Source organism: Dermacentor silvarum, unplaced genomic scaffold (assembly GCF_013339745.2).
Source record: "Dermacentor silvarum isolate Dsil-2018 unplaced genomic scaffold, BIME_Dsil_1.4 Seq96, whole genome shotgun sequence".
Classification (NCBI taxonomy): Eukaryota; Metazoa; Arthropoda; class Arachnida; order Ixodida; family Ixodidae; genus Dermacentor; species Dermacentor silvarum.
Window position 1 is genome coordinate 1 of NW_023607020.1, and position 10,667 is coordinate 10,667.

The following is a 10,667-nucleotide window of genomic DNA, read 5'->3' on the forward strand; positions in this document are numbered from 1 at the left end:
GGAGACCGTGCAACGTCAGAGCGCCGACACCCTCACAGCATTAGCCACTAGGGCTGATCAAGAAGTGTGCCCTGCAACATACCTGAGCATTTCTATCGGGCAGCTAACGCTTATCTTTGACAACCGTCCTCCGGTGGTTCTTGCCCAATTTTTGATGATTGTGTATATGTTGGTGATTTAATGGATATAAGGATCACTTTACCTATTGCCATTATTCATTCGTACACTCTAAACTTGTGGATAAGCAAGCGAGACACTGTATCCCTTCGGACCATTTATAATACCATAGTTAAATAAATGAAATCCCTTCCTCACTTATATGTAGCTGACTTCTCCAATCCTGTGTTGCCGAATTCTTCACACGTCGAGCTTCTTGTCCATCTTCTCTATTCGGTCACATGTGTAGTGGCACTTATTCATTCTGGAGGATGTTTCTAGTTCTCGGCGCTCTTGAAAGCATAGCTGAATGCTGCGACACGCACTTGGCCGCATGTAAACACGGCGATGCCAACTACATTACCTTTGTGCAGGTTCAATGCTGCGCTTCTGCCTCTTGATCTACCTGATAAGATCGCGCTGCATTGATTTGGCCAAACGTCAATCGGTTCGGGCGAACGAGCTCCGCCATTTCAGTAGGCATGTATTTCTGCAGTCGCTTTATCTTATTATTCCCGCGCTGTGGTCTAAATCCCTCCATAAAACTTAGTGCGATAGGTTTCTGTGAATTTACATACTGAAAATCTTGGAAATGCCCATCAATCAAACGTGTTTAGGTAATGTACAACACCCGGAGTGCCGGAACCCACTCAAATTGGTTTCGTAAAGAATAATAAGAAACGCATTTCGTAACCGCATTGTGAATTTTGCGGAGCCCATCGTGCTGTGAAGTACAGTGCCAGAGACCACTAATGTGAAGGCAACCGTTGCTTCTTCATGGTGACGAAGTCCACGCGTCGTACAACCAATGTCGGCCGCTTACATGTAGCTTTTAAATAATGAAACGCGTCCTAGAAAACAATTTTTAAGCAACTTTCTGAACTTCGAATTCGGTTAAATGTCGCCAATTTCCCTCTCACGTCGCAAAAAAAAAAAAAAGGTCGCCGGTCGTTACACAGAAAAATGTGTGGCTGAAGAGACAAGAAAGCCGTTAAATCTAGCGACGAAATCGCTAAAATGACAACACTGATTCGCAGTAGTTCGAGCGGTTGCACAATTCACAGGACAGCAGCAGGCAGGCTATATATATATATATGTCACGCGCTAAGGCAAGATCAATCAACAGTACTAGCAGCCAGACCCGAAGAATGCCAGACACGAAAAGACGGTTCTCCAGCTGGCGCGGGATCTTCGACTTCGTCGTCTTCTTCGCCGTTCTTGCTGGGCACGCAATGCTGATCGTTTGCTGGCTCAAAACACCAGGTGGCATTATTCCCCCTCCCAATGAAGCATCGACTCGATGTTCAACCACAAGACGTACACGGAAAGTACATAAATTAGGTAAGACGCACACAAAAAAAAAGAATGGAAACGCGCTAGCCCACATACGGACATGAACACGAGGCGAAAAATGCGTTCTGTGGTCGGGAACAAAAAAAAAAAACAATCGCTTCGCAGTTCTTCGGAGGACGTCGCGACTACAGCAAAAAAAGAAAAAAAAGTTTGTTCACCACTACACTGTATGAACATCACCGTGTGAAATACGGCTTGAGGCGGACGACATGTACAATCTCTTCACGTGGTAATCGGCGCTTGGACGATGGCAGGTCTCCGTCAGGAATCACTACATAGTTCACGTCGCTGACACGCCTTAGCACTGTGTACGGTCCGAAGTACTTGCTCAGGAGTTTCTCGCTGAGGCCTCGCCGTCTAATGGGGGTCCAAACCCAAACTTGGTCACCGGGTTCATAGGTAACTTGTCGATGGTGGAGATTCTACCTTATTGCATCTGTACACTGCTGCTGCCTTATGTGCACACGGGCCAGTTGACGTGCTTCCTCGGCGCGCTGATAGTACTCCTCGACGTCAGGAGCTAACTGGTCGAGCTGATCGATGTCGTCATACGGAATCATGGCGTCGAGCATAGTTTGAACATCTCGACCATAAACGAGGCGAAACGGCGTGAATCGTGTAGTTTCCTACGTGGCAGTGTTGTACGCAAAGGTTACGTACGGCAGGATTTCGTCCCATGTTTTGTGCTGCACATCCACGTACATAGATATCATGTCTGCCAGTGTTTTGTTTAGTCTTTCGGTCAAGCCGTTAGTCTGAGGGTGGTATGCAGTGGCCTTTCGATGACTCGTGTAACTCAACTTGAAGATGTCGTCCAGGAGCTTCGCCGTAAATGCCGTCCCTCGGTCAGTGATTATGAGTGACGGTGCGCCATGCCGAAGCAGAATGTGATGCATAAAAAACTGGGCAACCTCAGATGCTGTCCCGCGTGGTAGTGCCTTCGTTTCAGCGTAACGCGTCAAGTAATCGGTTGCGGCAATGATCCACTTATTGCCGCAGAAAGACAAGGGAAATGGTCCAAGAAGGTCCATTCCAACTTGATCAAACGGCGTACGCGGAGGGTCGATAGGTTGGAGAAGGCCTGCAGGCTTGAAGGGGGGTGACTTGCGGCGCTGGCATTCACGACATCCTTTGACGTAGCGTTTGACGCAAGCAGTCAGTCTAGGCCAGTAGTACAGTTGTCGTACCCTGTCCAGAGTCCTTGAGTAGCCCAAGTGACCAGATGTCGGCTCGTCGTGGCAGGCTAATAGAATGTAGTCGCGAAGGGCTTGAGGCACTACTAGAAGATGTGGTTTGTCGCCAGCACCTGTGTTTCTTTTGTATAAGATGCCCTCTCGTAGGCAAAATGACGACAACCGTCGCGAAATAGAGCGAGGAATGGACGCGATGCCGCCTTCTAAGTGATCGATGATGGGCCTTAACTCAGTGTCCGATCGCTGTTTAGCGAGCAGATCCGGCCCACTGAGGGCTCCCAGGAAGGCGCTGTCATCTTCCTCGTCAGGATTCTGGGATGCAACAGGTGCTCGTGATAGCGTGTCAGCATCTTCATGTTTTCTGCCTGACTTGTATACGATGGTGATGTTAAATTCCTGGAGTATTAGACGCCAACGTGCCAATCGTCCAGAAGGGTCTCGGAGGTTGGCCAACCAGCACAAAGCGTGATGATCGGTCACAACTTTAAATGGCCGCCCGTAGAGATACGGCCTAAACTTTGTAGTAGCCCAAATGACCGCGAGGCACTCCTTCTCTGTGGTGGAATAATTGTACTCGGCGCGTGACAGAGTGCGGCTCGCGTAGGCTATAACTCGTTCAGTCCCGTCTTGCCTTTGCACCAGGATAGCTCCGAGACCGATATTGCTGGCGTCAGTGCGTACTTCTGTGTCAGCGTCCTCATCGAAATGACCGAGCACGGGAGGAGAAGACAATAGACGTTGTAGCTCGGCAAAGGCGGTCTGTTGTTCATCAGTCCATAGGAATGGCGCGTCGTCACGCGTAAGGCGAAATAGCGGCTCTGCAATCTTCGAAAAATTTTCAATGAAGCGTCGATAATATGCGCACAAGCCCAAAAATCGTCTGACACTTTTCTTGTCTGTTGGAGCTGGAAAAGCAGCTACGGCAGCAGTCTTCTCGGGATCGGGCCGAACACCTGCCGCGCTCTCGACGTGACCGAGAAACTTCAGTTCCTCGTAACCGAAATGGCATTTTTCTGGCTTGAGGGTAAGGTCAGCCGATCGAATGGCTTCGAGTACATTCCGAAGGCGTCGAAGGTGCTCGTCAAAAGTTTCCGAAAAGACAACGACATCATCGAGATAGACGAGGCAGCTCTTCCATTTGAGGTCAGCGAGAACGGTATCCATCATTCGCTGGAATGTGGCTGGAGCGGAACAGAGGCCGAAAGGGAGTACTCTAAATTCGTAAAGGCCGTCCGGAGTCACAAAGGCAGTTTTCTCGCGGTCCCGCTCATCTACTTCAATTTGCCAGTAGCCACTTTTCAGATCGATAGAGGAGAAATACTTCGCGCGCCTCAGCCTGTCCAGAGAATCGTCGACACGAGGCAACGAGTACACGTATTTCTTTGTGACGTTGTTTAGCTTCCGGTAGTCAACACAAAACCGAAGCGTGCCATCTTTCTTTTTAACGAGCACGACTGGCGATGACCATGGGCTGCATGAAGGCTGTATTACGCCGTCTTGAAGCATTTCCTTCACCTGCGTTTGAATGGCATGTCGTTCGGTCGGGGAAACATGATAAGGCTGTTGCCGTATGGGGTGCGCGTCGTCATATGTGATGATACGGTGTTTCGTAATCGCAGTTTGACGTATCTTCGACGACCGTGCAAAGCAAGAGTGAAACTCGAGCAACAGCTCGCGCAGGGGTTGTTTGTTGTCTTCAGGAAGCGTTGGGCTAATGTCGACGTTGCGTAGAGGTGCTTCAGCAGTGCCAATTTCCTCGGAAACAAAACATTGAGTGACATCGGCGATTGGGTCGGCGTAGGCGATGACAGTAGCGGGGAAAAGGTGGCGGTGTTCGTAGCTGAAGTTCGTGACAAGAACGTCACAGTGGCCATCACGGAGATCAATAAGGCTTCTTGCTACGCAAACACCTTGAGAAAGCAGGAGAGAGTGATTGCTTTCTGCGACCGCTTCACCGTGTAAGAGTCTGTCACATGCCACTTGAACCACGACACTTGCACGCGGTGGTAACGTGACAGCGTCGTCGATGACACGAAGAGGTGCTCGAGGGTGGAAGGTGTTGGTCGTCGCTGCGGCGCTCTTTGTCGAAAAAGTGACCAGGCGTTTTCGAATGTCGATGATAGCTCCATGCTCCCTAAGAAAGTCCATGCCGATGATTAGGTCTCGAGAACACTGAGGGAGAATGCTCAAGCTGGCAACAAACGTGGACCCGCGAATCTCTATTCGTGCCGTGCACATGCAGAGTGGTGTGACGATGTGCCCGCCAGCTGTACGAACTGGCGTTCGATTCCAAGGCGTCGTTACTTTCTTTAGTAGGGTAGCCAGTTTTTCGCTGATTATTGAATAATCCGCTCCAATGTCCACTAAAGCACTCAATTCACGACCGTCGAGCAATACAGGAATGTCCAAGGAAATTTTTCTTCCGTAATCAGCAGGTACTGTCGTGGTCGATGTATCGTCGGTCCGCGTGCGCGTCAGCAGGGGTCCTTGAGCACGTCCTGTCTGAGCGGCCTCGCCCCCGAAGGCCGCTGTGGTTAGTTTTCCCGGCGTGGGCTGGGTGACCGACCCTGCAGCACGCTCGAATACGTACGGCGAGTCGGAGAAAATCGCCGCGGCGAAGGGGATCGTGACTGGTGTCGAGCTGATGAGGATCCACGCTGCTGGGCAACGTATTCTTCAATTGCAGGAGGACGCTGGCCGAACCTAGGTCGCGGCGAGTTTGCTGGGAATCCGCGTAGTCCGAGCTCTCGATATGAGCACTGTCGGTAGACATGCCCAGCTTCGCCACAGTGAAAGCAAAGGGGACGACGATCAGGTGCCCGCCACACGTCTGATTTTCTTGGGGCCTGTCGGTTGTCGTGGTAATACGATGCCGCTTGGTCGGGCTGTAGTATGGCCGGGACCGCGGTCCGAAACGGGGAGGAAGGTGGGGCGGGTTGCCGCAAAGCTTGCGAATACGACATACGGGGGCTGTCAGGTCTTATCGGTTGAGCTTCTGTGTTGAAGGGTGGTTCTCTTAGCGCATGCTGGACTTCGTCACGGACAACGCTGGACAAAGAGCTGAGCGTCGGCTGTGAAGGTATCGACAGCTTCTGGAGTTCTTCGCGGATTACGGAACGGATGAGCTCTCGAAAAAAATCGACGGGGCCCCCGAGAGCTCCGAAGAAGTCCGTAGGTGAGGCAGCGTTCACTTGGCGTTCGTATGATGGTGCCCGCTGCCGAAGAGTCTGTTCCATGGTGACGGCCTCAGAAAGAAATTCTGACACAGTTTTGGGAGGACTGCGCACGAGACCGCCGAGCAGCTGCTCTTTCACTCCGCGCATCAGGTACCGCACCTTCTTTTCTTCCGACATGCTGGGGTCGGCTCGTCGAAAGAGACGCGTCATGTCCTCGACATACATTGCGACACCTTCGTTCGGCATTTGTATACGGGACTGGAGATCACGCTCAGCTCGTTCTCGGCGATCAGGGCTGGCATACGTCTCAAAAAGACGGCGTTTGAATTCTTCCCATGAAATTAGGGTATCTGCACGGTTCTCATACCAAACACGTGCGCCATCGTTGAGGCTGAAATATACGTTTTTCAGTTTGTCTGCGTCGTGCCACTTGTTGAACGAGGCAACACGTTCATAGTGCACCAGCCAATCTTCAACATCCTCATGCATGGCACCGTGGAAGGGATTCGGCGTTCGCGGATGGATTAGCGTACAATGAATCGGCGTACTGCCTTCCATACCGGCTGGGATGGTCGGAGCTGTCATTGTCTCTGGGAGGAGTCCAAACTCAGGGGCTTGTCCATGGATCCTTCTGCTGGCGCGGTGTACAGGCGTAACCACCGGTACGGGACTGGAGCTCCTGCTGCTCGGAGGGGTTTGGTGTAGATTAGATTACCCAGCACCTCCACCAGTTTGTCACGCGCTAAGGCAAGCGCAAGCAACAGTGTGAGCAGGCAGACACGAAGAATGCCAGACACGAAGGAACGGTTCTCCAGCTGGCGCGGGATCTTCGACTTCGTCGTCTTCTCCGTTCCTGCTGGGCACCCAATGATGATTGTTTGCGGGCTCAAAACACCAGGTGGCAATATTCTCTCATTCTAACAAAACATTGACCGCCGTTTCCAAGCCAAGCAAACACGCATTAGAGTACGCTGTGATATCTGACATACTAAAGCCTTTTCCGAAATCGCTGCGTGCAACAGAGGACCACGAAAGGGTGTCGGATGTGACTAGCGATTTGCTGCTAACGTACTGATAGGATAGCGCATTAGGCGTAGCCGGAAGCGTTGAATTCGAGGACGCATATTATCAAAGGCCATCTGGCCCAGTAAAGACACTAATAAAGGCTAGTGATCAGTTTCAAATATAACATTTAGGCCGCGTATGTACTCGTCAAATATTTCGGATGCCCACGTCAGTGCTAGCGCTTCTTTTTTCTATCTGGGAGTATCGTTGTTCTGTGCTCATGGGGGATCGAGACGCGAAAGCTATTGGTCAACGGTGACCGTCATTCTGCGTTTTAAAAAAGACAACTCCCAGTCCGTAAGAGGATGCGTCAGCTGAATGAAAGGTTGGAAGCGTTGCATCGTACATGGCCATAAACTGCCTAGAGCAAGTTAGCCCTTTAAGCTCGTTCAGCGCTTGTTCTTGTCACACCCCCAGACCGATTCGAAATCGTTGTGCAAAAGGGCACGCATCGGAGTCGTAGTTTGCACCAAGTGAGGCAAAAAGCGACCTAGGTGATTGGCCATGCCGATCAAGCTTCTTATCTTGCTGATATTTTTCGGTGCGTTTAGATTCTTAATGGCACTGACTTTCGCTGGATAAGGCTCAATGCCATTCTCAGTCAGAATATGGCCCAAAGATTTCACTTTATTAACACCAAACAGGACACTTTCTTCAGATTCACGTTTGCGCTAGCTAGGCGCGACCTAACATCAGCTAAACGTTCGTCGCCCTGGGCTATCGTATCACAAAACACTAAAACGTCATCCATGACGTTGACACCACCTGGCAGGCCACATAGGATTTCGGACATCTTTTTCTGGAAATATTCCGAAACGGATGTTTTTCCGAATGGTAGTCTGGTAAAGCGTACCTCCCGAATGGAGTCAAGAACGTAGTTAGCTCTTCGAAGTCCTTACTTAGTCGGACTTGATGGAGCCCCGAGAAGGCGTCAAGCTTCGAAAACCATTTCGCACCTGCCAGAGAGCTTAATGCTTGATCGGCCGTAGGTAGCGTAAAGCGCTCACGAACGACGCACTTATTTAATTTTGTGAAGGCTACGCATACTCTCAGTTCCCCCAACTGTTTCGTGACCAGGACAATTCCTGTGGGCCGTCTACTTTTCTAATTATTCCCATGATAATGAATCCCTCGATTTCGTGCTTTAGCTTTTCCGTGAGCGGAATCAGCGCTCGCCGCGGAATGGTGGAATTGCGCTCGGTTGTAGCCTGTTAGTGTGTTCTCCTGGGATAGTCCCTAGGTTAGTCGGCAACTTTAACGACACCTAATGCCTCTAAGACTGGTAGTACGAGATGTACGTCCCGGAGAGGGCTAACGACAAAGCACGTTTGATGGGCAGTTCTCTCTCTCAACGCAATCTCTTCGACAAATTTGCCTAGTACATTGAGCTTGTTGCCGCCAGCCTCCTGTAGTACCTCGTCTGCCTTATCAACGTGCCTACATTTCCAGCAATCCTGGAAATGTAGAACGACAAAACCGACACTTCTGCACCCGAATCAACCTTAGCGAGGATAGGCACAGAGTTTATAAGAACCTGCACATAGCGCGCTTTCACGGCCACGTCAATCGCTCCAATTGAAGTTTATCCGGTATCGTGTTCGACAGCCGAGACGAATACCTTTCTTTGTGCTGACACAACTTTCTTGAGGCATGCTTTCACAAAATGTCCTTTGTTGCCACAGTTGTGGCACTTTGAAGCTTTGGCCAGCACGTCGACCTCGGGAGGGCGTCGCCGACGCAGTAGGGGCACCGTCCCCCATTGTACTGTCGGCGTTTCTGGTGGCCCACGGCATCCACGCTGGCGCCTTGGTCATGAAGCTCCGGCGGGCTCCCGATGTCCACACCTTCCGGTCGAAGGCTATGCTGCTGCTGTCGCACAGTTTCCTTGAGGCGAGTCTTGGCCAGCGCCGCAGCCAATGTCAGCTACGGATGCTACAGCGCCGTAGACAATGTCAGCTACGGATGCTACAGCGCCGTAGACAATGTCAGCGTCCCGGAACCCGACGACAAACGTGTCGCGGATGAGTCGTTTCTTCATATCCCTGAAGTCTCAGTGGTGTCCCGGCTTCTGACACCATGTGGTGACACTGCATACGAGCGCGAAGCGTATGCGTGTCGGAAGAAAACAGCCGACGAGCTGTGTTCTAGGTGACGAAATGAAAGAAGCCTCCGTTTATTGCGCTGGCCGATATAGTATACTCTGGCGGACGGCACGTGGTAATATAGCTTGGCGCACGCAGTTGTGGGCTGCGAACAGGTGCTTTCCATGTGACATACCTTTGCTTCTCAACTATGTTCAGAGCTCGCGGAACCATCGCAATTTCAATGTCTTTTGCACGTGTCTGTGGGCCATGTGTTTCCCCGTGCTCATGAGCGACGATAGTTTTTTGACACGAGTCTTCTGTCAAAGCACCAAGGACACACATCTGCCATAAATGTTGTGCAGACTGACTGAGCCGCTGTATAATCTTAGCCGATGGTTACAAAAAGAAAAATATTCCAAAATAAAAATATGTCACCGAGTGTAAATATACCGGAATAAGCAAAGTGCTGTACATACTTACAAAGGCGGCTATTTGTAAATATTTCAAGCGATTGCGCACAATATATAAAAAGTCCACTGTCGTGACGCAAGCTCACTCGTCGTCGTTCGCAGCGACCTCATATGCGTGTCTGTCCCTGCATTAATCGCACATTGCGCTGTCCTGAATTCTGCCTGTTGCTTTTCGTATGTGTCACTTTCGAGAAGTTTTCTAGTTGAGCTTATCAGGAATGTTGTTTTCAAGCACCGGTCACCTAGTTTGTCCCTAATGCTTAGCGATGTGCAGCTGTTGCGACCGCACTTGCCTGATTTAACAGACAGAGCATTATTATAGCGACGTAGTCGCAGCTAGTTCTCAAACGCGTTTGTAAATACGAAATATACGCTTGCAACACAGTGGTGTATTCCTCAAAACACATCCTTGATTCTAAACCAATGCCAGGTCCACCTTTGACCGGCCACTGTGCCTGATTGGCTATGGCATTCTTGTGATAAGAACAAGGCCACGGGTTCTATTTTCGGCCACGACGTCCGCGCTTGAATGTGGTCGAAATGCATGATCGCTCGGGTGCTTATATTTAGATACAGGTTAAGTACCGTCAAGTGGTCAAAACCTAAGTCTTCCAGTGCGGTGTCTCTCAAAGCCCCAGAGTTGATTTCGGAAATGAAACGGCCCCGGATCAGTCAGATCCGTCTCTGACATTTTGGAGGTATTCATCTGGTTAAGTCAGAAAAAAATACATTGTGTGGCCGTTAAAACAGCAGACGATGATCATTGTGATGCCTTCTCGTCTTCTGGCATGCAAAAGTAGTTAGAGAAAATAGTTGTTTTATCATGCATTTTATTTTACAACAGAGCACGACATATTGTCTGTCCATGCAACGGAATTTAAAATGCCAGTTTTTTTCTTATTTGCCTACATCGTGCAAGTTGCACCCACTGCAAAAGGCGAAACTGGCAGTCCTGGACGTGTTACTGGGTATATGGCATGCGTGCAATAGTGCATATAGCAAACACATCGTAAATCTTAAATGCTCCGACTTACTGGCAACATACATATATATATATATATATATATATATATATATATATATATATATATATATATATATACCAGGATTAGTACCTGGATTTCGGAAACTGGACAGGTTGTCGGGACACGTGTTCAAATACTTCCACCG